General features: G+C 35.9%; 1 protein-coding gene across 7 annotated transcripts in view; it reads right to left on the reverse strand.

Annotated features, from left to right (window-relative positions):
- Positions 1–20,965, reverse strand: part of LOC110826973 (uncharacterized) — a 311,187-nt gene that overhangs the window by 187,468 nt on the left and 102,754 nt on the right. For 2 of the 7 annotated variants that reach the window (XM_022058181.2, XM_022058143.2), the window contains exon 1: positions 14,145–14,278. The exons of 4 other annotated variants lie outside the window; for them this stretch is intronic. The gene's annotated coding sequence lies outside the window, so the exon portion shown is untranslated. Of the gene's footprint in view, positions 1–5,432; positions 5,458–14,144; positions 14,279–20,965 lie in introns of those variants that run through there. One more of the 7 variants, XM_087347826.1, reaches the window with a different exon arrangement.

Consider the following 20,965-nt stretch of genomic DNA (forward strand, 5'->3'; position numbering starts at 1 on the left):
AAAAATAAATCGACCGAGATTCAAACCACGTTCCTTCATAACACAAGAAGAACGTCTAGTACACAGCTTGAGGTACGTATCTCAAAATCGCAACACAACTAAACACACAGCGCTGAACACCGCCGATAATAGCGTGGCATTAAGATACTTTACGACACACAAGATTTGTGTAAACTATTTTTAATATCTCAAGTTAATGGTTCTTTGCGAATGTGTATCCAGCTTCATTGTATATAGCTTGTAACACCTACGAACAGCGGCCGATAAATTTTAAACGCCCAGAGCTTAAATACATGCAGTGCATTAATTATATACTGGTCTTAAAAGAATACAAAAGTATATTGACTTTACAGCAGAATGAGAAATAGTAGCTTTGCCCTGTTCATGCTCTGCTTTATAAAGTACTACATATAAACGAAACAGCTGAAATGGTATATCTCTAAATATACAATATTTAAAAAAAGTAAGTGTATTTAATGTCTCTGTTTAAACCTGTCTGCCATGTGACGAACAGATGTTCCATTATAAACGCCTGTTCACTGAACATACTAATTATAATGGTTTGTTTTCTTAATGTACTCCACGCAGCTTCTGTACGTCCTAGATTACAACAAAGAAAAAAACTTCCTGTTGTCCACATTTTTAACATGCAACTTTACGGTGATCCTAAAGTCATAAATAATATTGTTCCTTTTATAATAGCCTAATTGGTCACAATATGGATCCTGTTTCTTAGACTATTTAACGACGATACAGAAACTGCGAAGCGATCGAAAGTCACTGTCGATTGGTTATTATTTGTCTGGATTTCGATAGGTCTTGGGTTAAAATCTGGATCCGGAAATCGTTATTATGGATGAAGATTTTAGTGATTTTACTCGGGTCGTCAAAGAAAATGTCGTAGCGCGTATGGAAAAGATAAATGCTTAAGAAATTTTGGCTAGGAAGCCTGAATAAATGAGACTTGGAAGACAGGCGTAAATGGGAAGACATTATTAAAATGAATCTTGGCGAAACCCGATTTTCGGATGTGGATTACACTCGTCTAGCTCAAAATAGAGACCGGTATCGAGCTGTTGTTAGCAAGGTAACGAACATTCGATTTGTGTCAAAGGCTATGACTAGCTGAGCGTACTATTGGCTTCTCAAGGAAAACTGTTTCATGGAGATCATAAAATTGGATCAAACTGTTCTGAAACTATTATAAGGGTTGTATAAACAATATACACAGCACTAAATCTAGCTTCATATCGAAATTACGTACGTAGTAAATACACTGGAACAATTTAGAACGTTTGATTGGTCTTAAGCAAGTACGTTTTGTGACATATCTTTACACTCTTGCTTGACATAATTAACTTCATGACACAAAGATTTTCTACAAAATCTATTTATCTGTCAGCTGTTCATGACAGAGCATTTATTGAACTCGAAAGTTAATTTCTGTATTCACAGAATCCCCCTCCCCCCACTTGATTACATTCTGAGTTATTCCAATTCTCAAATTCTTTTTCTCTAAATATGAATTCTGTACGCTACGCCTAAGAGGTATTTTCCTTCAGCGATTTTTAATAAAAATCCGTGTGCGAATTTTTTATCTCCCCTCACATTATATATATTAAAATCCCTAAGTTATGTCCACTGAATTCAAAATCAACATTTCAAAGTTATATTTTGTAAGAGCATTCAAATAACAAAGATGGATAAAGTAACTAACCTGTTCCTCTCAGTTCAGAGACCGTGCCTGACAGCGTTCTAGCAGGTTACGAACAAACTTTACAAATTACGCACTGTCAGCAGAACATGAATAAAGGTAACAAATTACGAAACCACAACTCGACATTCTCAGAAGCTAATATAAACCTCCGAATAACAGTAATGAGACATAAGAGATTAGGTAACAAGACTTCTCCTGTGAAGTTTATCATATGGACTACAATACTTACATTATTCTGAAGCACACATATTACTCTGTATCACAGCGTTCCATTTGTTATGTGTCGCCATAGTAATTAAAATGTTGTAATGACTATTACGAAACAAACATTAAATTCACAATAACAACATTAATGTGTCAGGGTTCGAGTCCAGTAACAGATAATTTTAATCCTTTTAACAATTAAAACAGTTCAAGTGATCGTTAGATTTGTAAATTCGGCGACGATTTTGAATAAATAGTTTACGGATGTCTGAAATAGATTCAATGACATCGGACAGGGTTCATATCAGGGATTTTGTGAACACGGTAATGTACCTATTATTATTGTAATAATAAAATTTTGCGTTATCAAATTCTTTAGAATAAAACTACTTAAGGCCTGGTATTACCAATATTTCTGCCTACCAGTAAGATTAATTAAATTCTACATCGCATTCATTCTACAACTGCAAACACTATCAATTAATTATGTATCCAATATACTTTTATTTTGCTTGGTCATACACTTAGATATGCCATAGACTAACGTGCGATTGTCAATCATCACAGATTGGTAACATTATGCAGTACGCACAGGCAATTTCAAAGCTGTATGCACGTAACAAGTTATAAAGTGCTTGTCATTCTGATAAATGAAAGAATTTTGTATGTGGTGTATAACCCCCCCCCTCCTCGCGCCCCTAATCACGTCTCCCGCCCCGAATCCCTTCACTGCACTTGCAAACAGGGGTACGGGGGTGAGGTTTTATATGCCCCTCTTAATGTCAATGTGCCACCATCCCTCGTAATTGAACTTAGCTTATATGATGAGTGGTGATGGTAAGGGGATGGAAATTGTCATTTTATGGTAGAATTATACTGCAGAACCCATCTATGTGAGCTACATTCATTTTGTTACGTTATATTCTGCCACTTCTACATACCCCGAACGACTTCGTCTCGGTTTAAAGATTAAACTCAGAAAAGACAAAAAATAGTTTAGAACTAACATATGGATATCCCTTGTTCAGATATTCCGCCTCAATTTTTTTTAATTTCATATTTAAGTTATTATTTCTTTCTTTTGTTTTACTTTTCTTAGAGTTCGTCTTTCTTTCCAACTATTTTCTCTTCTAAATTTATATTTTCCTTCATTTAATATTTTCTGTAGTTTCTAAAATATTAACTTCTGTACGCTTCGGAATCAATTTCCCTTTCATATCAATTCTTTATCTTATCCCACGCTTTCATTCCTACTTCTACCGCTGTATATTACACCTGTCTCTCTTTAACTTATTATTCTACAAATTTCTTTTTATGTTTTTCTGTGTCGACGTTCACAAAATGTTATTTCAGTGTAAATGTTAACACGTCTGACCAAAGTTCACTCCCTACAAATTATAAACATTTCCAAAGATGGCTGTCTTCTGGGTTGTTACGCCGTGTAGTCTGGTAGAAGTATACCGACGTTTCAGAGGTCCTTGCTGCCTACACGGCGCAACAACCCAGAAGACAGCCATCTTCAGACTCACTGCCGTGAAAACCTTAAATCCTACATAGAAACATTTCTGATTGGCTTAAGCTACCTTATCTACGATCCCAAATCCGGATTATCAGATCAGCTACGCTGTAATTAGTTACGTGTGTCCACAAGTTCCAAGTCCAGCGTGTAGTTCTCATTAACAAAATATGTACATATAAATTGGGCAACACGTTTACGTAATTTAACGTAAAACGTTCCTAATTCAGTCGTACTAAATGTCAAAATGTATCAAACTTATGACAAGAGAGAAAGTTCTTAGTTTACTGTCCACCTCAGCTGCAAGCGAAACACGTTTGCGGGTCAGATATTTATACTGAACTCACAGGCATAAGAGAAAATTCTCAACCTGGACAGGCACTATCTAAAAGTTACGTAATGACCGTGAATCAACTGTCTAAGTTATTCTGCGTCGAATAGGATTAGGTGATACTGGTAACATAGTATCAGTAAATAAAATATTTCTGAGGATGAGGTGGCAGGTATTTCAAGATAATATCTATTTATTTAACTGTGAGAAAAGTGTAAAATAAACTCACACAAAAATCTGGGGACATATAGACAGTCTCGAGCTTGGGATCTCCTGAATAAAAGTTAAAATGCCTACAAATTGATTATCATACCAGTAGCCCTAAGTTCCAGGCATCATAAATAAAGCTATATGATCGTATTCGGACAGCAGACCGTGGTTTTCACACAACATTTCTTCCATCACTGTGGAGATACCAAGTATCACACGCATGGACTTATTCTTTTGTCTATGTATGCCGATAAAGCGCGTCCCTTAAGTCCGGTGCATACGAGAACTGTGTTATTTGGCAAAATACAGAAAAATACAAAGAGGGGAAAGTTGTTGGAAATCACGTATTTTCAATCTAAAATGTTGGAATCTTTTACCAATAACGAGTCGTTACAGCGCTACACTCTACATTACCAATAGTAAAAAGTAACGGCGATGATGCGAAGTTGACACGACAGGGTTTCCATCACTTCGTGTTTCACATACTACCTGTGCCTCCACTATAGTTTATCCCTAATCTGAAATAACACACACCCTCCCTTTCGCTGCCATGCCAACGCATGGCAATATCTCCTTTAACTTATTGCAGTGAGTTGACAGATTTCAGAGTAACCTCGCAATATCAAATTTAATCAAAATCTCTTCTCGTATTGTTACATGCGTACAGACAGACGGAGAGGTTTTAATAGTCGCTAAGTAGCAATGGAAATCTACCTAAAATGAGATGGGAGAATCTCAAGATACTATATTGCGAGAATAGTACCTCAGCTAAGCCAATCTAGATAAGAACAATCGACCAATCGACGTGTATAATAAAACGTTTTCGATTCTTAGACACTGTATAGTGACTGAGATCAGTTGCAATCCAACGATCGTTTATAATAAAAAATCTTAAGGATTCTGTGGACGCTATATGTAAAATTGTTCTTTAAAAATTTTCCGAGCGTCAAAATTATAAAACTACATTTCAGAAGCCTCATTCAGGACCATATCTGAGGATTGTTCGACCAGATGGCCTAACAGGCTTTCTGCCACTTCCATATTTTATAACTGAAGACGGAATCAAAATCCATCTACCCAACGTCATAGTTTTATACTTTTATAATTTAGACGATAAACATTGTGCGAAACGACAATCTTGCATATCTAATTAGGTTCCCCAGTCCAAAGCATGCCAATGACCGAAAAATATCCAGTTCGTTGTTAAAATAAGAAATAAAATACAGTGGTTAATGCAGAATTTGAGATTTTCATATCTCGCCTGTAAGAGTTCAAAAAAAACCTTGTTTGTAGCATCTTATAGTTTCCTATATGGTCACCAAAGTTTCGCAAAAAACGCCCTATCCATTTTTGGCAACATTCACAAATATCGCAGTCTAAATGACGGATATTATACATAAATTAAGTTTAATACTACTTACAGTTTAGTATTTCCTCAAAATAAATAATCTTACCTTCTAAACATACGTTATATATCTTGAACTCAAAATACGGTTTCATGGTAGCACCCTTAACATATTAAACACTTCTTCTAACAACGATACCAGTAAACTACGTTCAGTGTATGTGAAACGTACAATACGAATTTCAAAAGCAACAGAGCTCCCTGAGTGCAATTAGCAACTGCCATGATAACAAACCTTCGAAAATAACAAAAGAAAATACACTTATATCACAAACGAGGGTACAGTCGATAACACGTTATTTTGTACTAATATTTTACGTCACAAAACTGATACAGAAGTAGTTAGTAATTACTTGCGAAACTAAAAGATACTTCAAGCGTATAGACTAATGCAGAACGTTACATAGTCGCAATAATTTAACCGCTATTTTTCGGATAAACTACTTTTCGCGGCCAGCGAACCACATCCGGCCTTCGAAACTTGTTAATTTGTTACCAGTTACCACAAGTTCGTTTATTTTCTTTACTCCGAATGAGTTAAAGTGTGATTATTACCTCGTATGCTTCTTCACATACAAGAGTCACACATTATATGGACTTCAAAAACCTTGCCTTAAATATCAGTTTTCCAGGTAAAAACTACGTCAGACACATGCTGTTGCAACACAAAATATAAAATAACACGTATTTCTATAATAATTTGTGCGCATTTCAATAATACCTGGATCTGAGAAATTACGATGGTAATATTTCATTTATGAGTAAGTATTCTTTAAATATTACGAAAATCTACTATTGAGTTTTTTTGGCCCTTGAATCAAAAAAAAAAAACTATTTCTGGCCCGAGAGAAGAAAAATATTAGCCCAGCCTGAACTAAACAGTACTGCACTAAGAGAGTCAGCTAACTCGGCGTCCACAGTCGATACGGCTTCGTTTATGCAACAGGACGGTGGAATTATTCACACTTCAGTTAACATTCTGCTCGGTGGTGTTCACTTCAAGGTTACAAGTGCATGCTATCCACACTGTTCGTATAAAGGAGATTTTATTTTGGATGGTAGTACTGTGTAGAGCATGCGCAGAGCGTGTTATTCTAACCTACCTTCCTACCGTCCTTTTAAACACACCAGAATCAACAACGCGGACAATTGACATGCGAATCAGTTGCTGTAAGGTAGCACGTGTAATCTAGCGCCGGATCGAATTTTGTTAAACTCATTTGTTTTCTTCTTAATATCCTGATTCTTAAATTAAGGACTACCTAACCATTACATAGACGCTTTGGTGTCAAATGAGATAGCAATATGATCATTAAAGGCAAATAAGTAATAATTTTAAAACGGCGTCAAATTATTCCAGTAAATTCCTGCAGAAATCAGAAACGTACGTGAGCTTACACAAATTTTATTTTTAATTTTAAGTCGTTCCACCTTTAATTTAAGAGTTTCAATAACATTTACAGTATATTAACTGCATTTATTGACAAACTTGTATAATCTGCCCAATATTGGCCTTACGCAAAACTTTACAAATGTTACAGACCTCATCCTCTTTAAAAAAAATACAGGGGTAAACCATAAATTATTTCAAAGTTAACTCCTACTTGAACATAAGTTTATACTATGCCCGTTGTAATCAAACTGCATTCAAGGTCACAGCAAAATTTCACAATGTTACAACATGAACAGCTGAGCATAGGCGAGTGAAGACAGCTCAGAAGTAGCAGCGTAGCAAAACTGGTGACTTTGAGGCGTGCTGTAAGGCAATGTAAAGTCCTTCCGTTGGATTAAAGCGTGAAATTTCTGCGTGTGTAGACCTACATATCTACCACGCGCAGGAAAACGCCCAACCCACTACACGCTGAACAGACTGTTTGATATGTTAACTATCCATTCGATGTGTACGCTTTCACATATAAACAACCGTCTGCATTTTGTAACCGAATAAAAATGTTTATTTTTAAACTCTGGAATTTTATGTATTTATCCTGAGCTTCAAGTTGTGTCAATTCTAAACGAAATAAATTTCATGTCAATGAAAATTAATTACATTCTTAATGACTCTAAACTTATAAGCTTTTGTTTATTCAAATCTGAAGGAACGTATACAATCTCTGCACAATGCGAAGAAAAGTCAGAGTTTAAACTCAAAGTCTGATACTATTTGTTAGGACCTATAGCAAAATTTCTGGATTTTAATAACTGGTCAAGACATAAATTTACATTCATTGATTACCTTAATCTAAAAACCAAAAAAAAAAAAATTTATATATCAAAACTAAGCCAAGGTAGTTCAGTGATTATCATAATACTTTCAAACATAATGACATGTTTTATATAATTCGTATGAGAAAATTCGTAATGCGCTTCAAACATTTGAAAATTTTACTTCTATTCGAAATTTTGACCTACATGATGAAAACGTCTTTGTAGAAAATGATTTCCTCTGAACGAGAAATGTCCTTCCTGAAAATGCTCGAGTCTCCAATCGCTAGTAAAATGATTCTCGATCGTCTATCTTTCAGTAAATGGTTCTTTGCTCTTGAAGACTCAAACAAAATTCAGCTGGAACTACGCAAATTTCAGTTTAAACACAAGACGTCATGCTACCAAACAATACATAACTACCAGAGAAACAAAGCGTTCCCATGTTAAGATTATTTTAATTGCCATATTTCAACTGTAAATTACAAATACGATTTGTGTAATGACCATTAACAACGACATTGCAGGGGGGGGGGGGGATTTCGATAAAATTATCAGAACAATTTTAATTTAAATCAGACACTACGCGTAAGAGCACATATACATTATTTCAGTTTATTTCAAATACAACTTGTAAAAAATACGCTTAAGCTTATTTCTTATAATACATGGATAAATATTAAAAATAAATCGCACAACCATATTTCACTTTACTTTACAACATTTACCGCAGTAATAACAAATCGATAATTATGATCAAAGATGACGTCATGAACAGTTCAGTTTAATTTTCGTCCACCATTTGGCGATACATTTATCCTACCGTGGATACTAAACACAAACAAATGCTCAAGATGAAAGAAAAACAAATATCAGAACATTAATAAAACTGACGTATCAAAAGAAGTGATTAACAAATTTGGAAGAACTACCTTAAAACCGAAATTCTTATCTACACTCTAAAAATCAACACAAGACAAAAAAGTCTAAAACTTCTTGACGATGGTGAAGAGTCAATTGAATAAAAATTTCCTTGGATATTATCCATCGTCTAGTAAATATAAAACGTAAAACGACTTTCACTTTTTTACTTTGTCCAGAGATAGGGATTAGCTCTATCTAGTGGGCCCAACTGTGTAGAAACCTGAAGACGGAGATAGAGTCCCATCTCCGAAACGTCGTTTTACGTTTTATATTTACTAGACGATGGATAATATCCAAGGAAATTTTTATTCAAAGACAAAAAAGTTTTAATTCTTGTAAGCGGTAGATAATGACGACTACCTGTGTCAACGTTGGTCTTAGTTTTAACACCCTGTGACGTTCGTACTTGCCACGGAGTTACAACCCATAATACCAACATCGACATCTTAAAATTCCCTCACGACGACAAGCGTTTGTGACTTTTCTCGAACAAAGTAGTGACATCTTACGAAATACTCCACTGCGGTCGAAACACCCTGTTCACCCCTATCCGACCGCCACCGCAGCCAGCAGATATTAATAAAATCATCATCATCAGAAGCATACAAGGGAAAGCAATAAAAGTTCTTCTTCCTCAAGTGAGACGGCGAAGGTGCAATGGGGAGGGGAGAGGGAAGGGAAGGGGGAGATGAGAGATTCATACAATAGGTCTGGCCATCCATGGGGAATGAAGATTATATTGCCGTACGGATTTTTTGAAACGATTCATTAAGCCCGGGCACTTAGATTCCAAAGCACCAGCAGTTTCAGAACCCTTCTCGTCTTCCTGTATACGACTTTGTACAGCGGATAAGTGGTGTATAAGGACGTCATAAGACAATACACGGGAGTGTGTTCTATTTCTTTAATAGACAACCAACGATGAATGTCTCACCGAGCTCATCAAATAATTACTACAATCATTAACTCATTATTACTCATACCATTATTAGCAGGCATCTTCGTCATTTTCATTATAGGTCGTCTTCGAAATGCTACGCCGATATGACATAAGGTGTATGGAATACTAGCATCTTGGCAGTGAGTAGAGTGACGATGCAGCTAACATGTTGAAGGAAGATTCAGAGAGGTTGGGTAGTACAGACTGTTCAATTTCCGTGTTCAGGGCCGCGGAATATTTATCTGGTGAAAGCTGTGACCAGAAGATGTTACAAATAGGGGACATCTTAGTGTCACAAAAAGTATTTCACTGAATAATTTTCGAACGTCAATCGAGTTCACATTCTGGTTCGATTTTCTTTACAATTTCTATATCTCCGTTTCGATATCTGACGTTGCCTCCTTTAATGAAAATTTTAAAGTCAAGCATTATAACTGATTGTTTATTTCACCCAAGTATATTTCCACTGAAAACTTTCACAAGCCGACCATTTTAGATAAACATACAGGGATTTAAAACACACAGACCTGTATTTGATCTGAGCTACAAATTATATTAACTGAAAACTTCTTTCACATATATTTATCCAAAATATTTGGAAATACGAAGAATCATATCAAAATCAGCATCACGTAATGATGTACGGACGGACGAATGCTACTCTATAGATATCAAGAGTTTGTGCCTCTTGTAAATAAAGTACAGATATTTGATTGCAGCCCTTAAGACAGAAAGTACACGTGTGATACACAAATGACGAGAAACACAACATTAAATTTATGACTTGTACTTTACAATTCGTAAGACATTTACAATTTTTTACATATAAGAGAACAATTCTCTTTCAAAAATGCAGAAGTAGGCTGACACAGATATGCACTGCCCATTTATAAAATACAATCCCATAAAAAAATGTATTCTATATTTTGTAGTGCAGCTATTTTAATCGGGATTAAGAAATGTATAAACTCAGATACACGAAACAAGTAATTTATTTGATACATTATTCTGAAATACAAACATCAGAAAGATAAAACTTTAATTTTGTATACTTCAAACTTTGATTTATTACTATCATACCCAAAACACGTATTTAAAATTTTTAACCAGTGTAAAATCTTACTGTACTTCAAAGTTTGAACACTATACACACTTTATCAAATGTCCATCACCATCAACGTTAAATACGCGTATTTCCCACTTTCTTAATAGATCTGAATGGCATTTTTAAAAAAATTACCCCGTAAGTTTATGCCTTGAGAATTTTTATACATTTCGATTAACCTATTATATTGTGAGGGAGATTTAGACCATTTTTGTACTAAGGGCTTCGTCTAGGCGCGGAAGCTTCAGACGTCTCGCGTCACAGCGTTATTGAGTTTGTCTGCCCGAGTCGTTTGAAATGCTTTTCTACAGTTTGGATGACCTTATATTATTATTATTGCATCCCTAGCATTGGGATGTCGCCACGAGCCAGAACCATTTTAACAGTACGTATAAAAATATCTTTCCCTGGTCAGAACAAACAGCATCCAGTCTCGTTTCTCATTGTCACCTATGAATCAAACCTTTCAAATTATTATAAATTATTTTTCTTATACTGTTGTTTTAGTGCTTGGTTGTAACGGACTCTATTTGGATGTTGTCATGCATAAAGCTGAATTGAACTGAATTATTGCTGATGCCTGTAATAGGCTTTTGTTGATAAGCACCCTAATAGTGAATATTAACTGAATTACTAATATTGCTGCACATTTGTAAACTCTGAAAGTGTAATATATTATTTTAAAATTTGTAATAATATCCAGATTAAATAAACACCTCATTAGGTGTCAAAGAGAAGCAGAAATAACTCGAACGGAATACAGTAGTCATAAATATTTTTTATCGTAATGGGATTTTATAAACATGCAAATTTTATTGAAGTTAATTTCACAAAAAATGGAAGAAAAAAACAGCATCATGTTGATCACACAGTACAAAATATTTTTCATTTTAAATGGCCTTACATGACAAATCACTGCATGACAAACTGGTACATGTCCTAAATATTATGAAGTAGCTACTAACAAAATACACATCATTGCTTGGTCGGTTCTAAGAAATAACAGCTCAGTATCACATCCTTGCAATTAACTAAACATTAAAACAACGATGTACCTCCTAGTCCATAGTTCATCAACCTACGGTACGCGTACCACTGGTGGTACGCGAGCCAATGTTGAGTGGTAAGCGAGCTAAGTAAGAAAATCAAAATATATTATCAACATAAATAAGTTTTCCCTGAACGCATTTGGTTAGTGGTACAGTTAATATGTTAAATTAGAATTGATGGTACGCCAGCGAAGAAGGGTAAGAACCACTGTCTTAGTCGATCTAGTCTCAAATTCTGACCAAGCTTTCACTTGAAGATGGCAGTAGAACTAACTTCCGAAATGTTACGGTTTAAGTATTACCTAGACCAGTGGTTTTCAACCTGGGCTACGCGTACCCCCGGGGGGTACGAGAAGACATCTTAGGGGGTACGTAAAATTTAAAAAAAATTATATATATTATTTTATGATAAACACTGAATAATCAGTAATATAATTTATTTGATTTATTTTAGATGTAGATTATATACTATGTATAACTTGAATTATATACCAACAAATTTGGGGGTACAAAGTTGAAGATGAATTATATCTCGGGGTACGCGAACAAAAAAGGTTGAATACCACTGACCTAGACAATAGATAAAAGTCTGAAACCTTCGGACATCAATCTCAGGAATGTCCGTCTCTTCAAGCATAGATTCGGACTGCGAAATCCCGAATATGAAACACGAATGGCAACTAAGAAGTTCGATGCCATATGGGTATTACGTGTTTTATATTATGTGAACTATCATTCATAAAACATAACCGTACAGCGAACATATGGAAACTTTCAGAACATTTCAAGAAGTAGGAGTATTAATTCATCATACATAAATATTCAATATTGACGTAAAAACATATGAACAGTAACGTATCTGTCAAAAACAAGGGGCCCGATAAAGCATGACAATCCAATTGTGATCATAACGTTTCACCCCTAACATAATGCGCCATATTCCATTCTTGCTTACCATTTCTCATATCGCAATTTTGTAAAACAATCATTTACAAACGGGCGACTTGGAATGCATGTATGAATTTTTATAGTCCAATCTAAATTTGATTTGCATCGTCATGAAACTGCTACACTGTGTCCACAAAACGACATTTAAAACTCTTAGCTGTCATACCAACCTTAGGAACCGTCTTTTCAAATCAGCACTGTTGAACAAATTAACTCTAATATTTTATTATATTATTAAAATGGAAATACGGAAACAAAATGGAAATATTGAAACAGAATAAACAGTCTTCCTTTTCTTTTTTTAAAAAAATCCATATGATCCCTGTACAATGGAAAGACACAGGCCCTTAGATCGCTTCTGTGTTGTCTGTCTGATCATTCTTATTGGTTTAGGTACCACCGGCACTGAACCGCCTTATCTCGACTTGGGGTTTACGAAATGTCTCGATCGATTTCTTGTCGCAGAATGAATATCGTTGGAGTTTCTCATCGGTAGATCAGTGGCGTTCTCATAGGGCATATTCTCGTATCGGAAACAAAAAACCTCGTAGACACTTATTACATTTATTTATATATTTACTTGTTTCTTTAATGACGATGTCGGTAGCTCAAGACTATTTAAGGTCCACAGAATGATTAATGAATTGAAAAGGGAATTGAAAAGGGCATGAAAGGAAGTGGTCGTGGCCTAATTTAAGGTTTTATCCCGGAATTTTCCTGGAGACACACAGGAAAATTATAAAAAAACCCGTCAAGATAGCCGTTCTCCGTGCCAAGACTAATACCCCGCGATAAGTAGGAGGGCTGAATGTTTCTGTGTGCGTGCGTGTCTGTATATTTTTTCGAGTATAAACACTTGTCCTCTAAAAATTCACTTTTATGTTTCTAATTGTACAGAAATTTATGATCTCTGTTTTCTGATGATAGTGTAACTGTAAACCCGAATTATTGTTTTGGATTTATCTATCGTCCAAGGGTTTTTCATTAAATTAGGTCTAAGTTTAGGACTAGATCGACCAAAGGGCCTAACAGAGTAGAAGTAAGAGTCAATTTCAGAAATTTTGAGGTTACAAATAAAAATCTACCCATTCGACGAATTAAGTGTAACGAAATTTTCGTCCTAGGATTCATAATGGTCAACATCTCTGCATCAAAGTGTGATTTAAAGCAGAAAATTAGATAACGCAATGTATTATTATTTTGGCAACTGTCATTTAAGTAACATTAGCTGTCTCTTTAGTAAGCCTTTTTAATTTACTTTACAGATAGTAATTCAATCCATAATCAACAGCCACGGTAATGCAGTATGCGAGATAAGAAATGCTTTAAAGTAAGGCGGAATAACAGTAAGTTTCACTTCATCATTTCGTATTCTAACAAACACTAACCTCGTCATATTTCCGAAAGAACCTACATTTCTCCCGAATCGAACGTTATCACAACCCTAAATGAAACAAACTAAAACTATCACAAATAAAATTACTAGCATACTTAAGCGAAAAAAGTACAATCATTCGCTTCAAAATCAGACACCATTTGAGAATCATTCTAATACACGTAAGCGAAAAGAATGTTCTAGAACATCTGTACCTTGCGTGCACATCACTGGTCTGGCCAGTCTACGGCGGACGCTGCAGGCCGCAAGGCATGACGGTCCATACTAAACAGTAATTGATATCGCTTCTTCACTCCACTGGCATGCGAAATCGACTGGACTCGAGCACGAAAGAACTCCGCTAGTCCCCCCCTCTCGCTTCTACCACCCCCTCTCTTTGCCTGCGCTCTAAACGAATTCAAATCATAAAAAATACAGAACAAGGATAGGGTCTATTATTGTTTCTTTGTCATTCACTATCCATTCATCCTTTCTCATGATCCATCCATCTCCGTGTACTGTCTATTTTTTGCCTTCTTATTCTTTTCATATTTCCCCCTTAAGCTGGTTTGTTTATACATTCTGCCGCATAGCAGCATGGACGGAATGTATATGAAGTGGATCTATGGTAAAATGGGACCGTTAACGTGTTCTCATCCTGCAGAACTAACTTCATGGTGCAAAGTCCTTGAAGACGCCCACGCTCAACTAGTCAAAAATCACCCAAAGGTTCATTATCGTGTTAAATAAATTACGCCACTATTCCACATTCTGCTACAAAATAATCCAGTCTACACCATCTACTTAAAAATATTTTTCCATCTTCGCCTAGGTCTTTCATATACCCTGTTCTGTTTGGGTTTCCCGATCAAAACTTCACACGCGTTTTAATCTTTATCATGCATGCTATACGCCAACCCACCTCATCCTTCTCGATTTGTTTTAATAAAAAACTACTTACCACTAAACACTATGTAATCCGAATAGTTGGTAACACGTTAAATAAACAGATACATAACAGTTTCATTCTGCATATCTTCCAAATGAGAGATATATGGTATATAATTAACCATAAATATCAGAGGATCTGAAAACATGATCAGCCTATACAGATGAGTATCGATATCGGACAATAAAAAAATTAATATAGATATTTTGACAGAAATGCAAGTTTCGGGGTCCTCAGAACAAATATTTAAAAACGTAAAACTCCTACACGCTTGGTTTAATGCAAGTCTTATCTTGAGTACAATCACAGTTCAATAAAAATAACTTTATCTTTATGTATTTTAGCATAATATCTGAACAGTATTTCCATTCACTACAAATAATAGCTATTACACCAGTGCTTAAATACACAATTTCTCTCGCGAGTCTGTCCGGGACGTAGCAACCTCCATGTAGCCCCATCTAACAGGCACTAACCTAGAAAACAAGCAACTGTACGCTGACCATAACTTCATTACGTTCTAAACCGGATACTGTATTCTGTGAGTGTTAGAGTTGTAGACTCCAATTGATTCCGTCTCACAGAAGTCATATTTATAAATATTTAATGTTACCATATTCAATCTGTATAGTTATTTTCATACATCCCCCTACGTGTCTGATTATGATCTTATTTCAAAGATAATCAGCCCTCTATCCAAATAGCAACAAGAGTTCGTTTATGTGACAGCAAAGGAGACTGGCAACTGACGTCCACCTACTGGCGATGTTGAGAACAAGAGGGTTTATACCCCCCCCCCCCCCCCATGTCATCTAAGGACGTGCTTAAACACTCATCATCATTTTGTGGTCGTGTTAAAAAGAGTGGAGGAACACGATGTCCACACGTTTTCTTGGGGTGTGTTTAAACAAAAACACAACATTACCTGATATGAACAGGCAATTCCAGGCGTTTTTCGTGATTTTCAGCAAGACATTATCACATCCACAAAATTGTTCCTATTGTAAGCCTAGTTACAATCCGTGTTCTAAGTAAAATCCCGTATTTTAAAACTATATAAACAACGAAGGAATACATAACTTAATAAATATGTCAAAATGTATATGACTCTTGGACAAATAAATTGTAGAAATGAATGATATTATATTGTACGTCATATACACAAATATTTACTTGAACATTCACCGAATTCACGGCGCAATGGTAAATACATCTGTTTCAAATTCAAGAAGATTCATCGCCATGTTCATAAGGGCCTGAATATGAACTCTACACAGTTGTCTCGTCCCTTCAAGCTCTTCGACACAATTCTGTACACATTCGATCTCATGCATTCTGCACGTCAAATCTATCCTTTACTTGATCACCCTAGGTTAAGAGTTAAAAATTATTAATAATTTCATTTTCAAATTTCCACCAGTTCTACATTTTTTCCTTTGGTCGTGTTGTTTAACTTAACACCCTTTTCGTAAAATGCGACGCATTTGAAATTTCTTTACAATATTGAATCCGTGGGTGTACAACATAACATCCATCTGTCATCATACAAGAAAGTCTACACGTCATAAGGCGTTATACACGTAATAATAAATAATACAAAACAATCTTACATTTCATTGCCATAGCCAAGCTACTACACATCTCAGACTTATTCCCCTCACCCCATATTTTTTTCTATTCTCACTAGCTATACCTCATCTCCAAAATGCAATTCCTTTTGGGACTTCCAGAAACCCCCACCCCACCCTCAGATTCCCCCTCTCCTTGGCCTTCAGCCGCTTGGACAGCTGAAAGATTTCCAATAAACGCGCCACCCAATTTCCCAGTCCCAAATATCCGCCACTACAGCCCGATTCCACCGTTTTCAGCACAGTCTGCCTATGCCCTGACTTGCAAACTTCCACTGAAGAACCACACGTAGTAGTGGACAAGCTAGCGGAGCTTGCGGGCGGGCCTAGTCTGTGTACCTGAGGTGGCACGGTCAGTGCATTTCTTTTGTTTGGGCGTTCAGTCCGATAAGCTCATCGGTGCAGTCAGCATTATACTATCCCTCAAGTGACTCGCTCCTAGCCTTCCCCTTGAAAATTCCACCGGCCAAAAACTACCGCGACGACTTTAAAACAATGACAAATGTTAAACCATTATTTTCCAACTATACGTACGTTCTTTGCAATTATGCATGCCTCAATAATCGTGAGATATCCGTTTGGGTGCAGATAAAAGCAACGCAAGTCGAAAAACAAATGGGTTCCGGCTTATCTGTCACTTTTGTACGCTACTTCAACCTTTGTCATATTAGACTCAATGCGCATTCGTAGTTCTCTATGTATATGCGTGAGAAAATTGTAATACGAATGACCTTGAAAGCGTTTGAGGCCTCTTATTCTCAACCAGTTTGTGTAATCTGGTTTAGCCATGTCCTTGACCCATCCCTGACTTCATTTTAACATGAGTATGATCAACCGAATATTTACGGTTTGGGGGAAATAAGCGTGACAAGATACGACCTTGAGAATTTTAAAGATCTGTATCTCGCAAACAATATCGCCGATCTCGTTGAGACTGCCATATCACCTTGACCTATATATGGCCTCATTTTGACATGAGTATGGATAATCAGCTATTTGTCGTTTGGCAGATATAAACATGATAATATATGACCTTGAGAATATCGAAAACCTGTATCTGGGAAACTAGTGGGCCAATTTTGTCGTGACTTCCATATGACCTTGACCTATAGGTGGTTTCATTTTGACACGAGTATGGTCAACCAGGTATTCACAGTTTGGCAGAAATAAGTGTGAAGAGATATGACACTGAGAATTTCAAAGAGCAATATCTGGGAAACTAGTAGGCCGATATTGTAGTCACTTTCGTATGATCTTGACCTTTACGTGACCCCATTCTGGCATGAGTATGGTCATCCACGGATTTACGATTTAGCATAAATAAGCGTGAAAAGATATGACCTTGAGAATTTTAGAGACCTGTACATGGCAATCTATGGGGCTAATCTCCTCGTGACTTCCTTATGAACTTGAACTTTCCATGACCTCTATTTGACATGAGTATGGGCAACCAGGTATTTATGGTTTGTCAGAAATAAGCGTTAAAATATGTGACCTTGAGAATTTTAAAGACCTCCCTCTGGCACATAACCTAATCTAATCCAACACACTGATCTGACCTGACCTACATTAAACTATACTAAACCAATCCAACTTAAACCAAATCACCCCAACATAAAGTAACACAACACTACCTAACATAACCTAACCTAACCTAACCCAACCTAACCGAACCGAACCTAACCTACCTAACCTAACCTAACCTAACCCAACCTAACCTAAACTAACCTAACCTAAATTAACCTAACCTAAACTACCTCACCTAACATAACCCAACCGAACGTAAAACAACCTAACATAATCTATCACAATACAATATAGGCACTGATTATATATTGCGACCTATAAATGACCTTGACATATCCATCACCTCTAAATGTTGTCTGCAATGTCACTCAGATTCGTACAGTTCTCTATGTATAAGCGTCAGAAATTTGTAATACGAATGACCTTGAAAAAGTTTGAGGCCTCTTATTCTCAAACAGTTTGTGTAATCTTGTCGTGGTCTTGCCACATCCTTGACCCATCCCTGACCTCATTTAAACATGGGTATAGTCAACCGGGTATTTACGGTTTGGGTGAAATAAGCGTGAAAAGATATGACCTTGAGAAATTTAAAGATCTATATCTCGGAAACTATTCGTCCGATATTGTTGTGACTACCATATGATCTTGACCTATACATGACCTTATTTTGACATGAGTATGGATAATCAGCTATGTGTCGTTTGGTAGATATAAGCATGATAGTAGATGACCTTGAGAATTTTAAAAAACCCTATCTGGGAAACTAGTGGGCCGATTTTGTTGTGACTTCCATATGACCTTGACCTATACGTGGGTTCATTTTGACATGAGTATGGTCAACCAGGTATTTAAAGTTTGGAAGAAATTTTACAGACCTCTCTCACATAACCTAATCTAATCCAACACACTGATCTGACCTGACCTTAACTAAAGTAATCTATACGAATCCAACTTAACCCAATCACCCCAACATAAAGTAACCTAACACTACCTAACATAACCTAACCTAACCCAACCTAATCTTACCTAACCAAACCTAACCTAACCTAACCCAACCTAACCTAACCCAACCTAACTTAACCTACCTAACTTAACCTAACCTACCTAACCCAACCTACCCTAAACCAACCTAATCTAATTAAACCTAACCCAACCTAACCTAAAACAACAAAACATAATCTATCACAATACAATGTAGGCATTGATTATATATTGCGACCTATACATGACCTTGATATATCCATGACCTCTAAATGTTGTCTGCAATGTCACTCAGATTCGTGGAAAATTATGGCGAACAATGCGCATTACTGAGGTGACGTGTTACCTATCCTTTGGAACATTTTGGCGGTGTAAATTTCGACTTTTACACAGTGTTTGGGCCGGGGGGGGGTGCTTAATTGTAGAGCCCGAATCGACTAATCACATTATCACATACTTGTTGCAAGAAGCATGAGAGTCGTGAAGTTAACAATTGCTATTTGAGAAGTATTTATTTAAAACAGACATTGTTTCATATGATTCTCAGAACAAACAGGAATTATTTAATTAAACAGCATTAGTCAGTTGATGGTAAAGTGTTGTGTTTTGTTTGTGGCACTAACTGAATTCTTAAATATTATTTAGACGAACTTCGGCTTCAAAGGGTTAAATATGATAAATTATTTTTTCAGTTGATTAAAATTACGGTTAATGATTTAAATCTTTTCTTCTAATTTCTATTTTGATCACAATTATATGTACTGGTAGCTTCCTTTATTGTGGCCAACGAGTGCAAATATAACGCGGTGCAGCTTTTGTAATTTTAATTTAACCGTGTTTTATGAGTCATTATCATGAACTCTATACGTCATGTTATATAACATTTTTATTGTCAGCTAGGTTTGAAAGATAAATTTTGAAATAAGCTTCGTGTAAAGCCTGGTTTTTATTAGATAGATAAGGACCGTGATTAAATTCACCAAATAGCTATTAACCCTTTAAGGCAAAGTGGTAATTATATTTACCACCTACTTCAACACAACTCTGTATTTTGTATTTATGGCTTTCGTATAACTCTCAGTGCAAACAGAGATTATTTCCCTAACTGCGAATTCTTACTGCGGAGTCACGAGTTCAGTACCACGGCAATATGTGTAGGTCTTATATAGTTGACAGAGCAGAACAACAGAATCTCAGATCAGTTCTTTGTGTTCATCACTAAATTTATAATCTCTTGATCATAAAGTACGTAATATTACCTACAATACAGTTACAGCGCAAGCGAAATTTTTAAATAACAATTGAGTGAAAAAATCTGGAATATTGCATGCATTTGGTTTCGAAGAAAATCTATTGCGTAGATAATACTGGAGATTATTTAATATAAAAGTCATCAGCGAATCGAGAAGCACTGGACAATTCGTCTATAGATAGGAGTTCTAGCCGGAAATTTAATTTTTAACAACGATTAAATTAATCTAGATAACATTTTAATAAATGTATATCGCTAAATGAAAACACTATAACAAGAACACGATTATATTTCTATACGAAGACTAGAAAATTAAAGAGGCTTTCGATTCTAGCATCAACTCTAATGAACAATGACATAACAATATATAGGATGATACAAAATATATTTGACAATTTTAATCAAATATTGTGACTACAAAGAAAGTCGTAACGATATAAAACCACGTGTACAGTATGAGGAAACACTTCACGTTTCATTGTGACTGCGTGTTTCGAAGAAGAATATATATATCTACCTCCTCCTGCAAGCCGAACTACTGAAAATGTTACATTATTTTGTTAACGAAGCTTATGAGAAGTCAAGTAGTTCGTACTCCAGTTTTAAATCTGACTGACGTTTTTCAAGATTTTCCTCAGTCATCTTGAGCAAATGCCGAGACAGCACCTTAAATTTGGCCACGATCACTTTCTTACATTG

The sequence above is a fragment of the Zootermopsis nevadensis genome, unplaced genomic scaffold (genome assembly GCF_977971745.1).
Source record: "Zootermopsis nevadensis isolate Lab colony 2312 unplaced genomic scaffold, Znev_1.0 Znev_ptg000012l, whole genome shotgun sequence".
In the NCBI taxonomy this organism is placed as follows: Eukaryota; Metazoa; Arthropoda; class Insecta; order Blattodea; family Termopsidae; genus Zootermopsis; species Zootermopsis nevadensis.